The sequence below is a fragment of the Tachyglossus aculeatus genome, chromosome 19 (assembly GCF_015852505.1).
Source record: "Tachyglossus aculeatus isolate mTacAcu1 chromosome 19, mTacAcu1.pri, whole genome shotgun sequence".
NCBI lineage: Eukaryota > Metazoa > Chordata > Mammalia > Monotremata > Tachyglossidae > Tachyglossus > Tachyglossus aculeatus.
Window position 1 is genome coordinate 34,562,256 of NC_052084.1, and position 26,967 is coordinate 34,589,222.

A 26,967-nucleotide genomic window follows, 5' to 3' on the forward strand; every position below is an offset into this window, starting at 1 on the left:
GTGGGGATTCAATATCTGTTCTTGCTCCTATAAGACTGTGAGTTCCCTATGGGAGAGAAACGGTGTCCCGCTTCACTATCTCACATCTACCGGCACTAGACAAATAGTAAGTGCTTAACAAATGTCACAGTTATAATTTATTATTATATTCTTTATTATTACAAATAAATATCTGAGAATCGAGTGGTTAATTTGTTAAAATTCAATCATTTAAAACAAATTGATCTATCAGCAACCCGACACAATTGAAAAAATCCCTTAAAGTAGTACTGAATGAGCTGGCCATGGTTAGGAGAAGACCATTTTTTCTCCACCTTCCTCTAAATTGATATTATGGCTCACATTTTAGACAAAACTATCTAACTATGTGACAAAGGATACTTGGGAAAAGTCATCTATTTGGGACCATGACCTCTCTACCCCCTACTGATACTACTATGCCAGCTGTCAGCATTATGCATGAACTTTCATCCTTTACAATGGTAAAAAGGCTATACACATGCAATGTGCTAACAGCGAGATCTTTCTCGTGTTTTCAATAAAAGAATTATACTTTGCAGAAGAGTGAAAGGAAAGTTGCTCTTTTAAAAAAAAATAAAACATCAGAGTAAAGGTAAAATCTGCGGGGATTCAACTGAACTTGAAAGATGACTTTTATGTATTCTTGATCTAAATGATCTAAGGGGATTTTGAGAATTAATGAATACGAGGTTTCACTCTAGGTCAAAAACAGAAATTCTTTACCCTGTTCCCCCCAAAAGTTACAACTTTAAAAGTATATTAATATTTCATTGTTTGGGGTTCATTTGGCATGACATTAATTTAAATAATGTTTTTTTGAAATGCTAAACAGCTGAGGCAGCTTATGGAAATAAGCTTATTCTTGACCTAATTAGGCTTGTAGAAATATAACCATTCTATTTTTCTTCAGATTCATCAAATATCTCAAGTTGGAATAGAAATCATTGACAACATCTTCGTAAATATTTGTTTTCCTGAATTAGAGAGAGCTAAATTAATTTTGAATATAAACAAAAACATTTTGGGGCAGGGTTGTCTATTCTATTTTAACTCAGATGATTATGAACCAAAGACAGGGGGTCAACTTTTTATGGTGACATAAATTTGAAAGAGACAGTAGTGTTTGGTGTGATTGGTCTCTAAGCAGCAGTATGTAAGGCTATTAATCAATCACTGTGCTAAGTGCTTGGGAGAGTACAATGCAGCAGAGTGGGCAGTCACATCCCCTGCCCTCAGCAAGCTCCCAGTCTAGAGGGGGTGGCAGACATTAGTATAAATGAATAAATTATGGATATATACCTAAGTGCTGTGGGGCTGAAGGAGGGATGAATAAAGGGAGCAAATCAGGGCAACGCAGAAGGGAGTGGGAAAATACAATCAATCAATCCCTTTTACTGAGGAGTTATTGTATGCAGAATACTGTACCATGAACTTGAGAGAGTACAAAAGATTTAGTAGACATGATTTCTGCCCTCAATGAAAAGAAAACCTTACAGTCACATGTACAGAATTTATCCATCTTGAAATGCGGGCTGTCTGCCAGGACAGCGGGGTTAGGTCAGTGCAGACAATCACCACTATTATAAAAACTAGAGCATTTCTCCTGGCACTGGGACATTTCTTTCTCTCCACTTAACTAGTGATGTATGAACAATGCTCACCCAATAGGATGGGGCCAGAAAAGTTGCAAAACTCTCTTTTCATGGACAATGTATGGGTGACAATATGTACAGCGTGGGCAATACTACCGACTCTGTAGTATTGTACTCACCCAAGTACTTAATACAGTGCTCTGAACCCAGTAAGCCCTCAATAAATAACACTGATTGAACGGTTGACAAATTGTGCAATAGATTCTCTTTAAAGATACTCCCAGATGCAGTTTCACTGATGACCATCTACTACTAGTATTGACTATAAATCGATTCTGTATCTGAATGAATAATGTATAAGGGACATATCACTTGAGAATGCAATCCTTAGAGGACAGTCTGACACCAGCATGTTAGATATAGTGTACCTAATACAGTAAGGTTGTTTTTTTTTTTAATACTGACACAAGAAGCCATCTCAGCCTGATTTCAGACCAACTGGAGCAATGAGTGGATTTACTGTTTAGATGCATGAACAACTTTCCTCTTCAAAATACAGAACTAAGAAAATCCCAAGGACTTTCTATACTATAAGCTCACTGTGCGCAGGGAATGTGTCTACTACAACTCTGTTGCATTGTACTCTCCCAAGTGCTTAATACAGTGTTCTACTTGACTGAATTCATAGCTGCCACCATCAATCTATTAATCGTATTTAATGAGTCGGTCAGTCAATTGTATTTATTGAGCACTTACTTTGTGAGCACCATACCACAGTCTTGGAAAAGTACAATATGACAATATTACAGAATTGGTAGACACGTTTCACGCACTTCTAAAAGGAAAGTGTGAGAAATGGTAGAAGAACCTTCTCTTGTCCCTGTTTTCTGCTGCCAGTCATTTTAGCAAGAACCCTTCTAGTTCAAGGCACTGACTAATAATAATAATAATGATGGCATTTGTTAAGCACTTACTATGTGTAAAGCTCTGTTTTAAGCACTGGGGAGGCTACAAGATGATCAGGTTGTCCCACGGGGGGCTCACAGTCAATCCCCATTTTACAGATGAGGTAACTGAGGCACAGAGAAGTTAAGTGATTTGCCCAAAGTCACACAGCTGGCAATTGGTGGGGTCGGGATTTGAGCCCATTACCACTGACTCCAAAGCCCGTGCTCTTTCCACTGAGCCACGCTGCTTCTCCACTACCTTTTTCATTGTGACCCCTCTGAATTGGGAAGCTCCTTGAGGTCAGGGACTATGTCTACCTCCTCTATTGTACTCTTCCTATTGCTTTGGCTAGTTCTCTGCACACAGTCCTCAATCAACACCAAAATTGATAGAGTTCACCAAATTCTGAGGTTTCAGCATGCAGGCTGCCCCTAGGAAGCTCTTCACAGTATCTACTCAGTGACATAGATTTGAATGCTGTCACTGAACTTGATGACATAAGTTCTATGTAGGGAAGGGCTGGGAGGGTGGGATGTTGGAGATACTTATATATTCTATCACTTCCTCCCTTCTGTCTCTCATCCTAGACTGTCAACTCTCTTTAAGGGTGGAGACCCTATATACTAACTCAGTTTTATACTCCAAGGACTTAGTACAGTGTTCTGCACATTATTATGGTGCTCTAGTTATTACTCTATTTATTTCTTTATTTATTTTACTTGTACATATCTATCCTATTTATTTTATTTTGTTGGTATGTTTGGTTTTGTTCTCTGTCCCCCCCTTTTAGACTGTGAGCTCACTGTTGGGTAGGGACTGTCTCTATGTGTTGCCAATTTGTATTTCCCAAGCACTTAGTACAGTGCTCTGCACATAGTAAGTGCTCAATAAATACGATTGATGATGATGATGATGGTGCTCCAAAACTGCAACCGAGAGACACATTAAGAAGCTGCGTGGCCTAACGGAAAATGTACAGGCCTGGATGTCAGAGGACCTGGGCTCAAATCCCGGTTCTGCCACTTGTCTGCTGTGTGGTCTTGGACAAGTCATTTTCCTTCTCTGTGACTCATTTACCTCATCTGAAAAATGGAGATTAAGACTGTGAGCCCCACGTGGCACGTGGACTGTGCCCAACTTGATCGAGTTATATCTACCCCAGCCCTTAGTATTGTGCCTGGCACATAGTAAGTGCTTTAACGATACCATTTAAAAAAAATCCAGGAGTTAGAACCAACCGTTTGTATGGCATTGCGTTCTGGACTCACTGCAGAAATTGCCAGGGCAATCGAGCCATCACTTGCATCATACTGTAAGACAGATCCCAAACAGCCCAGTCCTGGAATATAGCCAGTCTTACAGAGCTGAGACGACACTCAAGGCCACACAGCTTGGCTGAGCAGGCCATGGGAGGGGAGAAGATAGTACCTCCTAGCAATAGGACACCAGATGGTTACTGCAGGGCTTTCTCCCACTACAAGTCATTATGAACAACATGAACAGTCTCAAAGTGTGGGTATTTGTCATTAGGAGGCCGTGAGAAGGATAGGTGATGCAGCTGTATGCAGGCTCTGTGCCTAAATTCAGCAAGACAAGCCAAGCGAGTTCAGCTTCTCAGCTGTGAAGCAGCATGGTCTAGTGGAAAGAGGACAGGATGGGAGTCAGAGGACTTGTTTTTGTTTTCATTTTTTTTTCTATTTGTTAAGCCCTTACTATGTTTCAGGCACTGTATTAAGCACTGTGGTAGATACAGGCTAATCGGTTGGACACAGTCCCTGTCCCACATGGGCTCACAGTCTTAATCCCCATTATACCAATGAGGTAAAGAGGTATGGAGAAGTGAAGTGACTTGCCCAATTCAAGTGGCAGAGCTGGAATTAGAACTCAGGTCCTTCTGACTCCCAAGACTATGCTCTATACACTAGGCCACATTGTTCTCAATTCTAATTCCAGCTCCACCTCTTGCCTGCTGTGTGACCTTGGCCAAGTCACTTCACTGCTCTGGGGAAGTGTGTATGTTTTCATGGGAGATGGAAGCAGGGAAAGATGTCCAAAGGCCCAACTACAATTCCTTCCTTTTGGCTGGGATTCAGACTATATGGACATTCCTCATATACCTTCTGTGTAGTAACGGATTAATCTAAGAATGTATCAATGTATGTCTCCCTCTCTAGATTATAAACTGTTGAGGAATGTGTCTACCAACTCTGTTATATTCTACTCCCCCAAGCACTCAGTAAAGTGTTCTGCACACACCAAACATTCAATAAGTACCACTGATGAATTAATGGGACAGTGAATGGAAACAGGGCATAAACAAGCAGGAAACCAGAAAAACCATTTTAAGGCACATGCTTTATCCGTACTATCTGCTTCCCCTAGCTGATAGCCTGGAAAGTTTGCTTCTCATCCTAGTTTCCCTACATTGAGGATAAATGCTAAATAAAGTTTTCTAACAATAGAACTTTATCCGCTGTTTTATGATAGGCCCTAAAACGAACAGCCCCCCCCCCCCCCACAATGGATTATTTTCTATATCTACAAAATGTAAAATTTATTCCAAACAATCAATCATATTTACTGAATGCTTACTATATGCAGAGCACTGTACTAAGTGCTTGGGAGAGTACAATAGAGAAAATTAACAGACATTTTCCCTGCCCATAATGAACTTATAGTCTAGAGTGGGAGACAGACAGTAGTATGAATAAATGATAAATGATACACTCTGTCCATTTTCCTAAAAAGAAATACTAAACTTTAAAAATAAACAGTTGAACTGAAGGTACAATTATTCAACTGCAGAAACCAACAGCCTTCTCTGGGGCCCTAAATTACTAAATTTTATTTTGGCAACTCTAATCTAAATTATAATTCACCACATTAACTACATATTTTTTTAAAAAAATTTACTAGGTGATGGTATAAATGTGATATTGTTGCTTTTAATCAAAGATGAATGATCACAGTAAGCACTTAATAAATACTATTACTATCATGAAGGTAAAAGGAAGACTATATGAACTACACGCAATAAAGAACTCAATATCTATGCTGTGAAAGGAGTCACAAAATCATGCTTTACATTAAGTTTGGAGTCTTCTGTAATTTTTGCTGGCCATATATTAACTGTTGCCTTTCTGCTTTGATTGGGTAAGAATTGACTGGAAAACATGGGGTGATTTTGTGAGTTGTTCACTCCCTAGTGTTTAGCACTGTTCTCTGCACACAGTAAGTGCTCAATAAATAAATTTATTGTGAGCTGAGAAGGTTAAAGAACGCAAAAATGATGGAACTGCGATAAGACTGAAGGTGAAAATATATTCAACATCTTGGGATCAGAAAGACAATGATTAACTTGGGGTTACTCCAGATGAGATTTTTATATATTTTTCATCAAAATTTTGCCTATCTGACTGACCTTCTTCCCTGCTGGTGCATTCCCAGTCTCATCCCAGCTCATGCTAGGCCAATCATGAAGCTATTTTTTTTATGGTATTTGTTAAGCACTTAGTATGTGCCAGGCATTGTTCCAAGCACTTGGGTAGATCCAAGCTGACAGGTTGGACACAGTTCATGTCTCATATGGGCTCACAGTATTAATCCTCATTTTACAGATGAGGAAACTGAGGCATGGAGAAGTTAAGCGACTTGCTCGAGGTCACATAGCAGCCAAATGGTGTAGCTGGGATTAGAATCCAGGTACTTCTGACTATTCACTAAAGCACACTGTTTCTCAGCTAACGTGAAACAGGCCTAGCATATAGGTGTTTTGTGGCCCAGGGACAGAGAAAAAAAAATCAGGACCCCTTTTGGATAAAATTCAAAGAGCATTCATTAGCATTTTTAGCTTTCCACACTCTAACTAATCAATATTTAATTCTTATTGTGTGCAGAGCACCATACTAAGCAGTTGGAAGAATACAATGCAACAGAGTTGGTAGACACAATCCCTGACCTCAAAGGGCTTACAATTCTAACTTTATGAAGTTACACCTCTCTTGTTTTTAAAAGCAGTATGGCACAAGGGAATGAATGGTTCATTGAAGATTTTTGAAGAAAATCTTTGTTGTACTAAATGTGAAATTTAATTCTCCCCAAATCATAAAACAAACCAAAATGGGGTTGGGGAAGTATTTGAGGCCTGTAGTTGCCCCTTTCTATCAGAAACTGCATGACCTACTGGATAGAGCCTGGGCTTTAATCCCAGCTCTGTCATTTCTCTGCTGTGTGACCTTGGACAAGTCATTAAAATTTTGCATGTTTCGGTTCCCTCATCCATAAAATGAGAATTATGACTATGATCCCTATGTAGGACATGGACAATGTCCAACCTGATTAACTTGTGTCTACCCCAGTGCTTAGTTCAATGCCTGGCCTGTAGTAAGTGCTTAAGAAATACCATTCCAAAAAAAATCCTGACTGAGGGTACAAGACTAAGATAGAGCAGAATCCTTCAAAATCTGGTCCCCTAACAAGATTGGTGGCGCATGGTGGCTCCAATGGTAATTGCTGATTCCTATTCAGTAAACTTCTTTTATACATGTCTTGCCTTCTTTCTGCTCTGTTTGCCTTGTTACCTCAGACTTCATCCAGATATTTTTCAGTCTAATGCTCAGCCTTGAAATAATCACCATATCAATGTTTATGGTGTGCAAAGAGCATGCCCTAAGTGCATGGTAACAGACAGTTAAGTGGTAGTAAAAGTTCCTACTACCCTCAAGGAACTTACATGAAACCATCGAAAATTCCCAACTAAGCCAGAGCAAATGTCCATTCATCCAAACCATCAGTAGTTTTTATTGACCACTATGCTAAGCACAGTCCAATACCCCTGGGTCCAACAGAATTAGTAAAAAGATAACTGGAAGAATGTTTTATCGGTTCTTGTTGAAGGTTGTATCGGTTGCCCATGCTGTCATCCACCCAAGATATTATTATTATTATTATTTTAATTATTAATATTGCATTTGTTAAGCTGTTAGTATGTGTCAAACACTGTTGTAAATGCTGGAGTAGATACAAGTTAATCAGGTTGGAAACAGTCCCTGTACCACATGGGGCTCACAATCTAAGAGATGAGCATTTCAAATACATCCTTAACTTTTCTCCTCAATAATTCACTCCTAACAAGTTGTGGATATCTCTTTCTCTGTATCCACCATGCAGAATCAATATTTTTAGATAATCTTTTACCTTAAAAATACCTTGCCCAAGTCACGATCAATTTTCAGTTGTACCATCCTATTAAAAAAAACTTTAATTGCCTAAAATATTTTAAGGGTTAATTTGATAGCATAGTCATCTTAGATATTTTAGGTTCATAACCATTTCACTTTTATTTCTTTAACTGAAGGATTCTGAGGACTGAATGTTTAAATAGCGACCCTTCCCCAATTGCAATATTGCATTTAATGTTCACAACCTTAAGGACATCTAAGTCGATATCTGATATCTGCACTTTTCTTTTTTAATAATGCAGGACTCTCCATTTATTCTGCCTAATGAAAGCTTGCTTGATTTTATTTCCTTGCCAATGGCCTTCTTTGATTAAGCACTCCTTTAAGTCATGGCACAGATTAAAGTTATTTTTTAAAAACCCACCTAAAATCAAAGATTGGTTTGCTGTCTATCTGGACTCATGTGACATCCATTAGTAAAAATATCACAAGGGCAAATTAAAATAAAGCAAACACGACCTTAGCTGTTCTGAGTTGTAATATGTTACTCCCTCAGTTTTGTGTTGGAGATCATTCACCTTTCTCATCTGGAGACCCAAGAATGACAATTCACTGAAAAAACTGGCAATACTTCAAAAGCTGGAAGAAAAGCATTTAATACTTACTGGTGTGCATTCTAATAATGATAAAGCCTGGTGGTTGGAAAATACAATAACGTGGTATCCATGTGTAATTGGTTGATGGCTAAATTTACAATTTAATAACAATGAAAATGGTAGATGATCAGAGTCTGCCTTTGTGCCTCTTTAATCCTCAGTTCATTCCCACAATATATGCCATGCTCTGACACTTAGTAAATGGGAAAATCTGATTCAAACATTTGTTTGTTTGAAAAAACGACAGGTTCTTTCATGGTGGTTTTGTATTTCTCACTAGACAACTTAAACTTGGATTTTCTCTGAAATTATGAAATGGGAAAGCATGTTTTCAAATGTCATGTTTTACTATGGAAGAGTTCAGTTTGATTCCATTCCCAGCTGTTATTTTACTATTTCAGAAAATCAAATTACTCTTTTGCCATGTGTATACCCAAACGCACACACACACGCACGCACACACACACATATATAAACGACCATATATGCTTCAAGTTTTTCAGTAAATATTGATGTCTTCAGGCTTCCCAATTGCAAATGTTATTTCAGAGTGAAGAATTAAATGCAGCCTCTTCTCAGGGATGGGTAAAGTGAGGTCCTACAGTTTTTGATAGCCTCTGAATGGGAAATTATTTGGATATGATCCAATCCGTAGTTATGACAGATTTGCTCTGAATGATTCAGACAAGGAGCTTACAATCTACAGGGGAAACAGTTCTTAAAATAGATTAGGAAAAGGGAAAATAGTAGTGTATAAGAATATTTACCTAAGTGTTTGGAGGCTGGGGTGAATATCAAAGTGTTAAAGGGACACTCAGGCAAGTTCCTAGTCAACTTGGAAGGAAGGGCGGTTAGGGAAATCAAGGTCCTAATCTGGGAAGACTTCTTGGAGGAGATATGATTTAAGGAGGGTTTGAAGACTATGGCCAGCCTGATTACCTTGTATCTACCCCAGCGCTTTATATAGCACCTGGAACATAGTAAGAGCTTAACAAATACTATTATTATTATTGTTATTATTATCATAAGAAGGGAGGGAGTTCCAATTATGAGGAAAGGCTGGAAAGGAGGAAGTAGGCGAAAATCAACTAGCCATTCCTTGCCTTCATGAATGCTGCTTCCTGAGTTTCTTCTGACCACGATGAAAGAATTGACTTTCTACAATAAAGATCTTAATATAGAATTCATTTGCTTCCTAATTAATTGCCAACCTAATATGTTGTCACAGTATGGTTTGGATCATGGAAAATAATTAATTGTCATATAAATAGTTGATGCGAGTATACCAATTAATAACATGTAGGTAGCAGAAGAAACTGCATTGTGGTTAATTAATATCCTCACTAAACAAACACTTTACCCATAAAGAACAAATTTCAGTTTAATAAATTGCTGTAAATACTTTCAAACGAGATTACAGGAATCATTAAGTACCAAAATAAGAGTTTAAATTTGGGTTTGTTGTTTTCCTGAAACTTTTCTGGAGACTGATACTTTTTCTCTACAAAGGACGCAGAATAAACGGACACCACTCCAATTTATTTTCTAATAATTTCTGCTAGCAATCTAAGAGCAACCCAAGATGACTAAATAAAATCATTTATAAGGTTCTCATAATGCAGACTTTCGCCGAATGTGGTTTAAGAAGAATGACTCCTTGAGTCACGTATTTAGATAGTGTAAACCTAATTATACGCTCAAGTCCTCCATACATTTCAGTCACTGGTATTTATTGAGTGCTCACAGTTTGCAGGGAACTGTGCCAAGCACTTGGGAGAGTGAAATACAATAGAGTTGGTTTATCATTTGATATACCCTACCCTCAAGGACCTCATAACCTGGTTGGGGAAATAGATATTAAAATACATTATGATGGGGGAAAATCAAGATAACAAGTAAATTAACCTCTCTGTGCCTTACCTGAAAATGGGGTTATGATTCCTGTTCTCCCTACCTCTTTGATTGTGAGGCCCTTGGGAGACAGTGACTGTGTCTGATCTGATGAGGGTTTAATAAACATTACGATAATAACCATATGATATAATAATAATGGAGCCTTAAATCAGGTGAGATGGCTGAGAAGCAGCATGGTCTAGTAGAAAAGAGCACAGGCCTGGGGGTCGGGATGTGGGCTCTGCCACATGTCTGCTGTATGATCTTGGGCAAGTCACTTTACTTCTCTGCACCTCAGTTCCCTCATCTGTAAAATGGGGATCAAGACTGTGAGCCCCCCGTGGGACAGGGACTGTGTCTAACCCGATTTGCTTGTATCCATCCCAGCGCTCAGTACAGTGCCTGGCACATAGTAAGCAATTAACAAATATAATTATTAATTGTTATTATTATTATAGATCTCAGGATCGAGAACCTGTGTAAAGGAATAGATTGTAGCATAAGTGGCTTGAAGAGTGGCTTGGGGAAGCAGCGTGACTCAGTGGAAAGAGCACGGGCTTTGGAGTCAGAGGTCATGGGTTCGAATCCTGGCTCTGCCAACTGTCAGCTGTGTGACTTTGGGCAAGTAACTTCTCTGTGCCTCAGTTCCCTCATCTGTAAAATGGGGATTAAGACTGTGAGCCCCACGTGAGAGAACCTGATCACCTTGTAAACTCCCCAGTGCTTAGAACAGTGCTGTGCACATAGTAAGCGCTTAATAAATGTCATTATTATTATTATTATTAGAGCATCACTCAGTCTGTGGTCCCTTCCTTCTTGGACAAAGTATAGCGAGGAAGTGGGTGGGCAGAGTGAATCATCAATCGTATTTACTGAGCGCTTACTGTGTGCAGAGCACTGTACTAAGCGCTTGGGAAGTACAAGTTGGCAACATATAGAGACAATCCCTACCCAACAGTAGGCTCACAGTCTAAAAGGGGGAGACAGAGAACAAAACCAAACATACTAACAAAATAAAATAAATAGAATAGATATGTACAAGTAAAATAGAGTAACAAATATGTACAAACATATACATATATACAGGTGCTGTGGGGAAGGGAAGGAGGTAAGATGGGGGTGGATGGAGAGAGGGATGTGGGGGAGGCTGGGACACCCTCACAACTTTGTCTAGAACTTGATTCCCCATTGTCACATCATTCTGTCAGCCTCCTAAAAACCATGTTGCCCCTTTGATTCTGCTCTCTACTTTGTCTGTGCAACATTTGTGTACTGCTTAGTTAGACTGTAAACATCCCCTAGGCTGCAAGCTCATTGTGAATGAGCACTGTACACATTATTCAGGACCCTTCAATGGTCAAAATGACCATAGGGCTGGGCTCAGGCTGGACCATACCCTGTGACCCAGAGGCTATTTCTTGGGAAGCAAATGAGTTCTTTTTAGTCCATGTTAGCCAAGTATTTTTCAGGGTTCCTCCCTGGGCCTAGCCAACTCACAGCACACCAGAGACAGGTTGCTCACTTGGGGGGCTTCACCACTGATGACTCTGCTCTCCTGCATCTGAGACCGGTGCTCTTTCTACTGGATCAACAGCTGGGCGCAATAATAATCACTTCTCCCTGTGCATCTCGTGATGATAACTTCCAAATAAGACCCACTGATTATCGTAATGATAATAGTAATTGTGGATAGGGATTGTGTCTACCAAATCGATTTAATCGTACTCTCCAAAGTGCTTAATAGAGTGCGCTGCACATAGTAAGCGCTCGATATATATGATTGAATGAATTAACATGTGTTCAACAAATACCATCGATTGATTTATTAGTAGGTCTCTTTTGGAAGCCTCCAAAAATGCAAATCAGGAATTATTTGGAATGATTACTCTCTGGAATGGATTCTGAAATTCCGCCGACGGCTTCTTGAGTGCAAAGCCTAGCATATCATTCAGCATTTCCCTTATGAAACAAGCTGGCTATTCTGCCTCCAATATATCTAATTTCACTCTATTTTTAGAACTGTTTGTAATGATAATTGTGGTATTTAAGCACTATTTTATGAACTCTGACTGTATTAATTACAACTATCAATTGACTTGCTGACTTGCTCTCCCCCGCTCTCCCAGCCCCACAGCACTTATGTATATATCTGTAATTTTATTTATTTGTTTTGACGTCTGTCTCCCCACTCTCTAGACTGTGAGGTCATTGTGGGCAGGGATTGTCACTCTTTATTGTTTGTTGTATTACACTTGTCCAAGTGCTTAGTACAGTGCTCTGCACACAGTAAGTGCTTAATAAATACAACTGAATGAGTGAATGAAATAAACAATAATGGTAGCATATGACACTACCATTTTAACTTTGTAATGTAGCTAAAGCAAGAATGGAACTTCATCTATCTCGGGCTTAGTGTGCCTGTAAGTACACTGTAGCCTGGGATACTCATTTTACAGTTTTGTGTATTTATGACTTCTGTGAGACTAATGTAATTACATCGTAACTTAGGAAGGGCTGGAGTGTGTATCCTTACCTTATAATGAAACTGTTAGTTTATTTGCACACCATGTAAGGGCTGGGATCCTGTTATTTATTCTGACATTGTACAGAAACTTATATTCATGAGGAACTGAAGGTGTGTGAAATTGTTTCATGCATGTGGAGTGTTGGTTATCTGCTGTGAAATCTTGACAAACGCCTCAAACTGTAGTTTCCAGGCTTGACTTTCAGTACAAAGTTGACTTTTAAAGGACACCAGAAAGACAAAGTAGGACTGAAAATTTAGGAAAAAAAATAAAATAGTGCTTTGGTGATCAATATTTTAAAAGTGGATCTTACCTTAAAATGTATTCTGCATTTAAACATCCCTTAAATTTTCTTCAGACCACTTTCTTTTACCACAGAGTCATTTACTGAAAAGATATTTTTGTTTTAGAAGACCCAGCTCCACTCCCTTTTCTTTTAGTTCATTATACGCAACTTGTCAGGCTAGATTCTTTTTATATGAAAGGTTTTTTAAAAGAGATTTTTAAACTTCTTGAATTAGTAATCGTGTCTACTAACTCTATTGTACTCACCCAAGCACTTAGTACACTGTTCTGCACTGAGTAAATGTCCAATAAATACTACTGTTGGTAAATAGCTGGGGGGAAAAAGCAAATAAGGTATTTGAGCACCACAGAAGCTATTTCTCTTTGGCACTCAGAGAATGGATTTTAGGAGGTATCCAGAACTGTCATCTAGCCCAGATTGTTTGTTTAATTTTCCTACAGATTTGTTCTGGACTCTGAATTTAGAAAGTTGATGGTTGATTAGAATGAGGCAATATGTATTTCCATCAAATCTTACTATCCTATTTACGTGCACAATTTCCCCATGTTTTGCATAAAAATTTGCAACCTCAAATCTGGAAGAGAGCTATTATGAGGGTTACATAAGAATTAAGGCTAGCAATAAAGGGAACAGGAGAAAAAAGGAAAAAAAGGAGGGGAGAAGGAAGAGGAAGATAAGAGAAATTTGAGTATGCTTCTCTTACTTCTGTAGCAATCTCCCAAATGCTGCATACAATAGAATTAACCCTCTTCCTCCCCACATCTCCTCTTCCTGGCCAGATATTTGTGCATCTCATTAAAGAAACTTAGTGGCTAAATTTGTGGCATTCACATATTCTGACCCTTCTCCTCCTCTTCACACAGCAGGTGCTGGAATCACTGTTTATAAAAACAAATGAATCATGTATTTTCTTCACAAGGATTGAGGGTAGGATTACTTTGTGGCAACAATTATATCTGTAAATACAATGTATTTTGCTAAACATCCAGAGGGCGTTATTAAATCAAAATCATCATCAACAGTATCAGCATCATCAACATCATTAGTTTAGTGTTGCCTGTGAGCAAATCCCATGAGGGGGTAATAAAATATAGGAAAAAATAACCCCCTATAAATTGACAAACATATAACAGTTGTAAAGATAACTGTTTGCAGTGAGGATTCGTGGGGGAAAAAAACATAGGATGGGGAATCAGGTCACCTGATTTCTAATCCAGATCTAGCATAGATTGCTGTGTTCCCTTGGCAATGTCTTGATCTTTTTGGAAAATGTTTTGTTCTGTTCTAATCTGTTCTGGAAAATGGGGATGAGGTGCCAACTCTGCCTCAGAAACCCTGGTGGGACATGGATTACGTCTGACCTGATTGTATTTTATCTGTCCTAGCACTTAGCACAGTGCTTGGCATATTGAAAATGCTTAATAACTACCATAACTAAGGTTAGGTAGAAATGAAAGACACAAGGGGGCAATCAATTAATCAATCCTATTTATTCATTCATTCAATCGTATTTATTGAGCGCTTACTGTGTGCAGAGCACTGTACTAAGCACTTGGGAGAGTGCAATATAGCAGAGTTGGTAGACCAGTTCCCAGCCTTCAAGAAGTTTACAGTCTGGGGGGGAGACAGCCATTAATATGAATAAATAAATTACAGCTATGATGAACAAACTAAAGGTATAAGAAGTAAATTAAATCCCTAATTAATTCCTTGTTTTTGTTATTGATAAATAAAACCAACAGCAAAAAAGTAAATGGATAAACACTTTAGCGTTCAGGTCGTTGCAGAAAAGGTGGAACAAAGGGTTTGGTCAGTTCTGGTGATACACATTTCAATATCTTTAAATTGATACTCCCCCAGCACTCCAAAATTTGTTAACAAAAATTAGTTAAATATCACCTACACAACAAAGCAAAATAAATGTACATTACACTCAACAGGGAAATCTGAGTCTCCTTAGATCCAAAAAGATTAAATTTTAAAAATTCAATATACAGTGTAACTGTTCCAGTACTAAGTCAGAGTGAACAAAAAAAGAAACCTGTGAATGGATTCTCATTCTTCACAGGAACATGGGAGTTGTGTTGCTTATACAGGTTTCAATTTTGTTGAGTTCCTTACATTAAATTATGAGTCAAGAAACTCTTTTCTTAATAAGTAGACAATGGGCTGGGACAGACTTATAATACATTCTAAAAAAACAAGACTCCCTTTATAATTTCAAAAACAAGGTTCATAATCAATCAATCATATTTATTGAGCGCTTACTATGTGCAGAGCACTGTACTAAGCGCTTGGGAAGTACAAATCATAAATTCTGTGAATGGACTAACTATGCAGTCTTCATTTGGAATTTTTCCTTCTGGATTGTTTCTGAGATCAACCAGTTGTTGAACCCACTGAAAGCATGAAGCTAAAATAGTTCTGCCTAAACTCTTTCAAAAATGCAATGAACGCCATGGACTTCCCTTCCCTTAGGGGAACCGTCTCATCTGGGTCAACTACTGAGATTAATGACTGGACCTGTTCAATTATTGGCATTTTTATTTTGTAGTTTAGCAGTCCTGGATTTAGAATCAAAAAGGGTAATTCTTCAACCCACATTATTATTATTAGGCTCCCAAATGTTATTTGGCATTCCTACCAAATAAGAATCGTGTAATGTGAATCCGTTTTTAAGTATACCGGCACCTCCCCTAGGCACTAGCAAAGCAGGGCATGTGTTGACCTCAGACAAATGAGAACATAGTCTGTTGGGCTGGATCACTGATTGTGTGGCAAATGAATACAAGAACACTTGAAAAGCTTTGTCCTATCAATCAGTGTAATCACCCCCTGCTAATTAGTTCATTCCGTATTTTTGTAGCTCTCACTTGCAATTGATGTGAACTAAATACTGCAAGTATGTGGTTAGCTCCAACCACAAATTGCCAGGAACTGATTCCATTTTGGTATTTTACTACAATTTCCCACAAATTATAACATCTATGCCCCGACTATTAAGGATACGGCTTAACCTAAACCTTACATTGGGCATGCTGAATATTTTCTTCACAAATTCTTCACCTAAAGCTAAAGATCCCAAACTAAGTCGCAAGGTTGAATTCCACCTCTTAGGAAACAGTGTGAATCTTTTCACACTCTTGCCACAAGCAATTATGGGAATCCTTAGTTCTCCAAAGCATTCTCCTTTGAACTGCTGTTTTTAATAGCTATTTTCCAAAGGGAAAACAAAGCAATGTTCTTCATGTAATAGGGAAACTCAGTGTCTGTCCTTACTTTTGGATTCCTGTTAAATGTATGTTGGATAAGCATGTATATGATTGCATTGTGGTATACCTTTTTTGAGAGAACCCGAATTTACTCAAGTACTCTCCTAAAATGTAAATTGTCTTTTATTTAATGTTCCTTTGAAGTTAACCCCCTTATTTGTCTCCAAGTCCAAAAGAATTGTCCTCTAAAATATACTTTGATTTCTATCAATATAATGTGTGATATATTTATCTGGGTCCATTTTTCTTTTCACACCTGCTAACTTTGATCTTGGGAATCAGCTGATGGAGAAGTAATGTGAAGACACTGGCTCATTTCACTACGCTAATTGGGCCCCAGTTGGCGGTTAGCCACTAATTCTTGTCATTCACGTACTTGTGTCTAGAAAAGAATAATTGGCTATGTACCCTCCCACCTCTACACACACACATACACACACCTCTTTCATTGGCATGCAACCCCTTCCTTCCCCAAGCATCCTTATGTTTATTCTTAACCTTTCATCATAAACCCTCACTCCCATTCACATATAATTGAACACATTTCCTTATATTTAAATGTTACAGTTCAGAGTAATGTTTTAAGAGTCCTATCCTTCCCAATAATAAATCCATCATTGATTAGGGAATGTGCTGGCACAAACTGGGCTATATAACCTTGGATGAGCATTATTGTCCTTCCCATTGACCAAGATCCTGAAATCCACCAGTTATTACCTTCAATGAATCCCGTGTTTATTCTTTGATTTATAGTTCATATCTACCACTCCTTAAAATGGGTTCTCTCTCTGATTTGATTTAGTCTCTGATGTGACTACACGGTGACTACAGAAACAGTATGACCTAATGGATTTGCATGTGGATCTATACCTTTTGGGTATTTGGTATTCATTCCAGCCTCAGCCCCAGCCTCAGCACTTGAGTACATATTTATTGTTTACTTATATAAATATCTTCTCCCCATCTAGACTGTCAGCTCATTTATTAAATGGTATTTAATAAGTGCTTGATATGTGCCAGGTACTGTACTAAACACAAGATAATCAGTTTCCACATGGAGCTCACAGTCTAAGTAGGAGGGAGAGCTGGCATTGAATCCCCATTTTGCAGATGAGGGAACTCCACTGCTAATTTGCTGTGTGACATTTAACTTCTCTGTGCCTCAGTTTCCTCATCTGGAAAATATAGACTCCTGTCCTACTTCCCTCACACTGTGAACCTTATGTGAGACAGAGCAGGTGTCCAATCTGCTTATATTGAATCTTCTCTAGCACTTTATGGTGTTCCCAAATTATTATTACCAGTGATTATCTGGTTCTGTGTGGCTTAGGATGATTATTAACAAGAGCTGCACCTAAACATGATGGCCATCCCAAATGTGATTACAATATCCCAGTCTATCAATACATAATTTCCTAACAACAGCAAAGAGAACAAACTCTATAGTCCCTTGCCAAGAAGACAGTATGTTCTTTTGCAGCTGAACATATTTGCTTATTCATTTGTCTTGCTTCCATATTGCTTCATCAGTGTAGCCTTCTCAAAGGGGATGTTAATTTTTTTTTCCAGTGTACTCTAGGGTCAGTAGATATTTTCAGTGGAAGGAGAAAGAGGAAAGAAACAAAGCTAAACATTGAGACCAATATGTTGATGGCCACCATCTAATAAGCAGATGGCATTGACTTTGAAAATTTGCTTGTTGTTTGAGCTGTTGAGTGTCTGCCCATTTGTACATCCTCAGTTTTGATGTCTTATTCGGATAGTAAGCTCTTGGGAAGCAGAAAGGAACTAACTCACTCCAAACAGCACTTCAGACAACACTGTGCGGCTGGCATTGAATAAAGAAAAAGCTCTTAAATCCCTTGCTCATGGAGGGAAATGGAGCTAGCCCAAAAATGCTAGGAAACTAAGGATCAGGGGAGATAACATGGTCTCATGGGAAAATCATGGGACTGGGAGTCAGGTGACCCTGACTCTAATCCCAGCTCTGTCCCTGGACTGTGTTGTGACTTTGGACAAGTCACTTAATATCTCTGTGCCTCAGTTTCCTCATCTGTAAAATGGGGATAAAGAACCTGCCATTCTCCCACTCAGCATAGTGTTTGGTGTATAATAATAATCATCATAATAACAGCATTTATTAAGTGCTTACTATGTGCAAAGCACTGTTCTAAGCACTGGGGAGGTTACAGGGTGACCAGGTTGTCCCATGGGGGGCTCACAGTCTTAATCCCCATTTTTCAGATGAGGTAACTGAGGCACAGAGAAGTTAAGTGACTTGCCTAAGGTCACACAGCAGACATGTGGGGGAGCCGGGATTTGAACCCATGACCTCTGACTCCAAAACCCGTGCTCTTTCCACTGAGGCACGAGAGACCTAATGCCATATTCGTGCTCAATAACTACAACTGAATGAATGAATACTCATTTTCAGGGATGAGGAGTCGGGACTCTTCTGAAATCACTCCCTACATGAAGCTTAGCATGAATAATGTGTAGATCTTGGAGGCTACCTAAATGCCAATCGTGTCTCTATGGAAGCCTTTAAGCTGAATCCTCGTGGTTCTTACATTCATTTATTTGATCAAAACTGTTCCTGGAAAGTCCCTCTAGTTCTGAAGCTGTCTCTAGAGAGCAAGCTGGACAATTCAGATTATTACCTTGTATTGCTCCCAAATACTTGCTCCTTTATAGTGAGCGGTGACCAGAAATTCAGTAAGTTCACCTCACTTCACCTCAAGCAATTTCAAGTAAGTTTCTTACTTAGCTTCTGCTGCTAAAACTCAAAAAGTTTATGCAGACTCCCTGCAGCCTCATCTTATAATCATAATAATGATAATTGAGGTATTTGATAAGCACTTACTATGTGTCAAGTGTTGCTCTAAGCATGGCGGAAGGTACAAGGTAGGCCTACTGAGAGCTCACCTCCTCCAGGAGGCCTTCCCAGACTAAGCCCCCTCATTCCTCTCCCCCTCCCCAACACCCCTGCCCTACCTCCTTCCCCTCTCCACAGCACCTGTATATATGTTTGCACAGATTTATTACTCTATTTTACTTGTACATATTTACCATTCTATATATTTTATTTTGTTAATCGTTTTGTTTTGTTGTCTGTCTCCCCCTTCTAGACTGTAAGCCCGCTGTTGGGTAGGGACCGTCTCTATATGTTGCCAACTTGTACTTCCCAAGCGCTTAGTACAGTGCTCTGCACACAGTAAGCGCTCAATAAATACGAATGAATGAATGAATAACAGGAATGCCAGTTACTAGAATTTCCTTAATGGTACAGTGCCCAAGACCAAAGATTTTCCTGTTATTGATTCAACATTATTTCATTTAGTATTGCTACTGCTTAAATCTGAATGGTTTAACTCTTAGGATTGATAGAATAGTGCCCTCTCCTAGAAATTATTTGCCATTTCCAGCAATTAATAGTAGATTGTCAGATACTTGAGGATAGGGAGAAGCAGTGTGGCCTAATGGATTAAGCATGGGCCTGGGAATTAGAAGGACCTGGGTTCTCATCCCAGCTCTGCCACTTGTCTGCCATGAGACCTTTGGGACAAGTCATTTAACTTCTTTGTGCTTCAGTTACTTCATCTGTAAAATGTGAATTAAGACTATAACCTCCACATGGGACAGGGAATGTGCCCAACCTGATTCCCTTGTATCTACCCCAGCACTTAGAACAGTGCCTGGAACAAGTAAGCTATTAACAAATATCATTTTTTTAAAAAGTACTTTCTCTATTATGCTCTCCCAAATGCTTAGTACAATGCTCTGCACACAGTAAGCACTCACTAAAGACCAGCTAACCCAGCACACATTTACTGACCCCTGAGTCCGTTTCGTGTCACTCAGATATGGATCAACTCCAGACCTGGGTAATCAGTCAATCAATCCGTAGTCTTTATTGAGTGCTTACAGTGTGCAGAGCACATCAGACTTGACAAGTCTCCAGGAAAGAAATATTGAAATATCATTTGAAGAGGACCAGCAGAGAAAGACACAGGCAGCCAGATTAGCACCTGGTAATCATTGGCTTTATGCCTTGAGGATAGGAAAAACCCTTTACCATTTGGGGGATTCCTGGAGCAGCGGAGTGACAGTCTAATTAAATGGGACACTGTGGGCTAAACTGAAAGTTTGGAATTGAAGCCTTGGGTATTTTGACTTCCTCTTTATCACTTTGGTGACCTTAGGAATGTCATTTGACTGCTCTGCTTCCTCATTTGTATAACATGATGGGCTGGAGGAAAAAAAGAAAAAATGAATGCCAAACAGGGCAGGGTGAGTGTGAATGTGTGTGTATAATAATAATAATTATTATTATTATTATTATGACATTTGTTAAGCATTTACCATATGCAAGGCACTGTACTAAGCACTGGGGTAACTGGTTGGACACAGTCCTTGTCCCACGTGGGGCTCACAGTCTTAATCTCCACTTTTCAGATGAGGTAACTGAGGCACAAAGAAGTGAAATGACCTCCCCAAGGTCACACAGCAGACAGGTGGCTGAGCCGAGACTAGAACCTATGACCTTCTGACTCCGTGGCCGTGCTTTATCTACTAAGCGAACATACCCACACTGGGGCACCTTCTCAGCATGCTCTGGTTGGCTCACAATTCACTCCCTTACAACCAGTGGCTGAGAGGAGTGGGTCAAGGAGGTTTCTTAATTATTAAATGAAATAATATTAAATCAATGAAAAGCTTTGTTCTTGGGCACTGTATCATTAAGGAACGTCTAGTAACTGCATTCCTGACATTCCCAGATCCAAGAGTGAGACCTCAGATAGGTCTGATGATGAGAAGAGAGGAGCAAGGTGATGAAATAGCAAGGGGAAGAGGATTTGGAGGGTGAGGACTAGGATTTAACACACTCAGACAGGAAGATAGAACAGTATATGAACCAGCCTCCAGGGAGACAGTCCTGCTGGGAATGAGGAGAGAAAGGGGAGAGCAAGAGAGTCAGAAATCCTACAGAATGAGAGGATTAGAAAATATATCATTTGATATGGACTGTTTCATCCATTAGATTTGGGGCAAGACTACAGATACAACAAATGTTAGACTGTGGGCTTCTTGTGGGATCAGGGGACTGTGTCTGATCTAATTATCTTGTATCCACCATAACTAACATCAAGTAAATACAATGAGATCATCCTCTTTCACTGTCTGAATCTTTGGAAATGAAATACAATACTTCCCATCTGGTCTGCTAATAAACCCTAATCAATCCATATGCAGGGCACATAAAGAAGCACTTCTGAACATACAGACTAACTTTCTCTACTCTTAAGCACGCACCCATACAACCATCTTTCCATTCTCTTTTAATTCTTCTCTGTAAGCATTTGGTGTCTGTCTTCCATGCTAGATGGTACACTCTGCAAGTGCACTAAGGCTATGTTTTAAAATGGTATTTGTTAAGTGCTTACTATGTGCCAGGCACTGTATTAAGCGCAGGAGTAGATGCAAGCTAACCAATACTGACACATATTCATTGTCACATTGACTATTGACACAGTCCTTGCGCCACATAAGGCTCACACTCTTAATCCCCATTTTACAAATAAGGTAACTGAGGTCCAGAGAAGTAAAGTGACTTACCCAAGGTCACACAGCAGGCACGTGGCAGAGCTGGGATTAAAGAATCCAGGTCATTTGGCCCACCAGGCCCGTGCTCTATCCATTAGGCCGCACTGCCTGTATTGGACACTCAATAAGTGCAATGGATGACCCATTGGGCCACAGATAGGAGCTAGGCGATTCAGATGTTGTGTTTTTTCTCACTTCAGCCAATAGAATATAAACCACAATTGGCCCATAGTGACCAGCCATTCTCTCACCCTAGTTAAAACCAAGAATTGTTTAGTAAAGTGTAAAAGTGATTGATGCTGCAAACTCTCTTTTACAAAAACTTAAATTGCCCTGCCTGCATTATTCTTCAGATAACTGGAATAATCAACTTTCACAGCCGACTGCAGGCTAGAGTGACTGAGGAGTGCATTTGGAGAAAATGTCTATTCCTTTGAACTTACATTTTTTTAAGGTTTCTTTCAGGCAAAAAAACAAAGGAGCTGTTGGATGTGAGGGGGTTTGGAGTTCCAGGCCAGAGGCAGAATGTGGGTGATGAGGTGGCAGTGAAATAGATGAGACTGAGTTGCATGGCATTAATGGGGTGAAGTGAGCATGCTGGATTGTAGTAGAAAATCATCTAAGTGATGATGATGGCATTTGTTAGGTGCTTACTATGTGCAAAGCACTGTTCTCAGCACTGGGGAGGATACAAGGTGACCAGGTTGTCCCATGTGGGGCTCACAGTCTTCATCCCCATTTTACAGATGAGGGAACTGAGGCACAAAGAAGTGCTTTGGACAAGTCACACAACTGATAATTGGCAGAGCCGGAATTTGAACCCATGACATCAGACTCTCAAGCCCATGCTCTTTCCATTGAACCATCCGCAAAGTGATTTAAACTGATTATACTGTGTTTTTTCTGTTTGATGCAGAGATGGTTGGGCAACCACTGAAAGTTCTTGAAGAGTGGGGAAACATGGCCTGAATTTTTTTTAGCAAAATGATCCAGATAGAGTGAAGCATGGAGAATGTGCTTAGTACAGTGCCCTGCACAGAGTAAGAGCTCAATAAATATGATTGAATGAATGGGACAGGAGGCAGAGAGGTCAGCGAGGAGGCAGATGAAGTAGTCAAGGTGGGATAGGATAAGTCTTGGATTAATATGGTAGCAGTTTGGTTGGAGAGGTAAGGGCAGATTTTGGGAGTGGTAGAAACAACAAGATTTGGTGACAGATTGGTTAAGTGCTGAATGAAAGAGATGAGTCAAAAATAATGCCAAGGTTGTAGGCTTGTGAGACAGGAAGGATGGTGGTGTTGTCTACAGTTATAGGAAAATCAGGGGAAGGACAGGGTTTGGGTGGGAAGATGAGTTCTGTTTTGGACACATTAAATTTGCGGTGTCAGCAGGACATCCAAGTAGAAAGGTTCTTGGGGGGAGGGGGAAATATGAGATTATTATTATTATTAATAATTGTATTTATTGAGTGCTTACTGTGTGCAAAGCATTGTACTAAGAACTTGGGAGAGTTCAATATAACATCAAACACATTCCCTGCCCACAGTGAGCTCACAGCCCAGAAGGGGGAGAAAAACATAAAATATAAATAAATAGATAAATTACAGACATCTAAATATAAATATAAAATATAAATAAATAGATAAATAAATGCATTACAGACATATACAGGATGGTGTTTCAGTTGTTTGATAGAGTGGAAGTCTGTGGTACTGAATAAAATGATATGTGTGGTGTCGCTTCCTCCCCATTCTTTGGACGAAGGGCTGGGATGGGGAGGAAGAATTCACCTTTTACTTTGTTCCCCGAGTTCCCCAGCAGTGATTTAAAAGATCAGAAAGGGACTTTGGGCCCCGACTCCTGGCCCCAAGTTACATAGATTGGACAATCCCAAATCTCCACGTGATAGCTGAATGAGCAACCAAGAGGTTGACAGAGATATATTCATCTGCACTGGATTTTCAAATAAATTGCACAGGAGGAATCCAACTACTCATCTCCTATCTCCAGCAAACTGAGAGAAAAAGAGAGCAGGGGTGCCTGACCCCTAGCTACTCTGAGCCTCTGGTGTCTCTGAATCCCTGGCCCCTTCATTCCTCATAATTGGGGTTGCAGATATCTCAATTTTTGGACAAAGTCCAGGTAAGAGACACACAATGATCCAGCATGATCCAGTGTGACTGGAACTGCATTTCTCAGGTGTGACTTTAATGTCATACACCTGAAAGGCATGATGCACTGGCAGAGATAGGCAAAATTCTTGGGTGCCTCGAACCAAAGAAAGTAAACATAACCAAGGCACTCTGTAGTAAAATAAATGCACATTTATTGAATAGGACTATTACCATATTTTTATATTTTCCCGTCGGTCATGCCTTGATTACTCTCTTCTGATGCATCCTATTCCTTAAGTTAGAGAAGATGTTCACAAAGGTTACTGAGAGGGCCCAAATGCAAAGAAACTCTAGGAAATAATTTAAAAATGATTTGAAAGACCTAAATGCTCCTTATAATGTTTTTCATATATTAAAGCAGCGTGGCCTGTTAGATAGAGCCCAAGCCTGGGTTGTGAGCCCACTGTTGGGTAGGGACTGTCTCTATATGTTGCCGACTTGTACTTCCCAAGCACTTAGTCCAGTGCTCTGCACAAAGTAAGTGCTCAATAAATACGACATTGATTGATTGATTGATTGTGAGTTCTAATTCCTGCTCTTCCATTTATGGACTGTGTGACCCTGGGGAAATCACTTTTCTGTGACTCAGTTACCTCATCTATAAAATGGGAATTGAGACTGTGCGCCCCATGTGGGACATGGACTTTGTCCAACCTGATTAGCTTATATCTACCTCAGTGATTAGTACAGTGCCTGGCACATAGTATGCACTTAACAAATACCATAAAAAAAAGCCCAGCAAGAAAAGATACTCAAATGTAAAATCATAAGTGGACTGCTGCCATACACTACAGTCTACTCAGCAATATTAATGTAAATGATAACCATGTGTTCTCTGAGCACAGATTAAGAAATAGAAAACAGGACCCTAAAGGGCTACATACTGGGCTTGCGTATTTGGAAAGTATCCTTGTCAACACAACCAGTCTTCTTATAAAAGCTGGTTAAGTATATGTCAGAAGCATCAGATGTGGGAAGTAGTCTTATCGGCTAAAAACAGAGGCTCCGTAGCATCTTGGGACATATAAAACAAGATCAAATAAGAATTAAATAATTATAAAATGCATCAGCATGGTGGGTACCCAATGCGATTGATTGACTGCACCCATTTTTTGTGGTAAGGAAGGGATGAAAATAGAATCACCAAAAGGATTTTTGAAAGAAAAAGGTAAAAAGACTCAGAGGGAGGGCAAACATCAGAGGGATTTTTCAAGCGAATTGGAATATAAAGGTCAAGATTGGGAGAATGCCGCAGAGGATGTGACCAAGTAGAACAGAGAAAGTGGAAAGCAGGTGGTGATTGTTCCAAGTACCCTTCTATTAAGACACAGTTATTTGATGATTGTGATCCAGGATGACACAAAGTATCAACCAAAAGGAAACACAAAGAGGTTTTCTCTTGATTTGTATAGGGCAATATTCTAATATCTGGGAATTGAGGCGGGGAAAGCCTTTGTCTGGATATTTGCTGCTACATTATTGTCACAGAGATGGGAATAATTGATTTTTGTGTCCATTTCAACAAGAAAGGAGAGGTACTGGGGAAATTAAATACTTGTAGAGTACTAATTCTGCTACTCATACTCAAAGCATTTCTCTGCCAAGTTTTTCAAAATTGATTTTTTTCTGGGAGGGTTGGGGGTTGCTGCTCCCTGGTGACCAAACGAAGTAAAAAATCAGATTGCTGTAAAAACCCCAAGCTTGGCAAAACCGCAACCCAACACTAAGACAAAACTATATCCCAACACTAAGGCCTGTGGGTAGTGCTCACATCACCTTTGCATAAGTGGTAATTGGTTGTAAACCTTTAAAACACCATTATTATTGCTTTTCACCCTTGGCTAAAAAACAAATGTAGCAGTCATAAGAGAGGCAACCTGGCCTACTGGGAAGATAATAATGGGTCTGGATATCAGGAACTTTATATTTGGGTCCAGGTTCTGCCACTGGCCTTCTGTTTGAAGTTGAACAAGTCATTTAAGCTCTCAGTACCCTCAATTCCCTCATCTATAAAATGGGAATCAGAAATCTGCCCTTCCTCCCTCTTAGTCTGAGGGCCCCGTGTGGAACAGACACTGTGTTTGAACTCAAAACCTTGTGTCTACCCCAAGGCTTGGCACGTAGTAAACATTTAATAATTATCTTTAAAAAAATCAATAATTATCAAAACTATAATCTCCCTGAAATCGGGGACTCAGGGAAGAAAACACAGAACATCCTTTTTTCCACAATGCTTAAGTCTTATCCCAGATTTTTAAGTTAAGAATATATTTCAGTTATTCTAATTTCTTTTGCCAGCTCTAGAAAAAAAATTAAAAAAAATTGGGGACACATAGCTATTGGGAAATTTGTGTGACAAACCCAAGAGAGCTAACGTAGCAGAGACAAATTATCCTTTCTCCCCTGCCATTCAAACTGCTGTTGGAGAACTTGAACAAAGATGATTTGAAGGATCAACTCCAAAAGTTAATTGGAAGGGCTAATCTCAACACCAGAAATTACAAAACATGTGGATGGATTTTCCATTTCAGCCCAGACATACCATATCACTCTTTCTCTTTGAGGTTGGAAAATTGCAGTTTCTTAGCACACCAAATTCATTCTAAAGACCTACTGTTCTGAATCAGGGTTCAGCTGGACTGCCCTACCTCAAACAAAAAAAGAGTTGAAACTCCTAACACATTAGCAAAATGAGATCTGATGCATGACAGAGTAGTACTGTTGTATGAAGCATGCACTGAAGAATCATTTTCAAACAATTAAGAAATAAGAGTTCGAACAATTTAGCAATTACA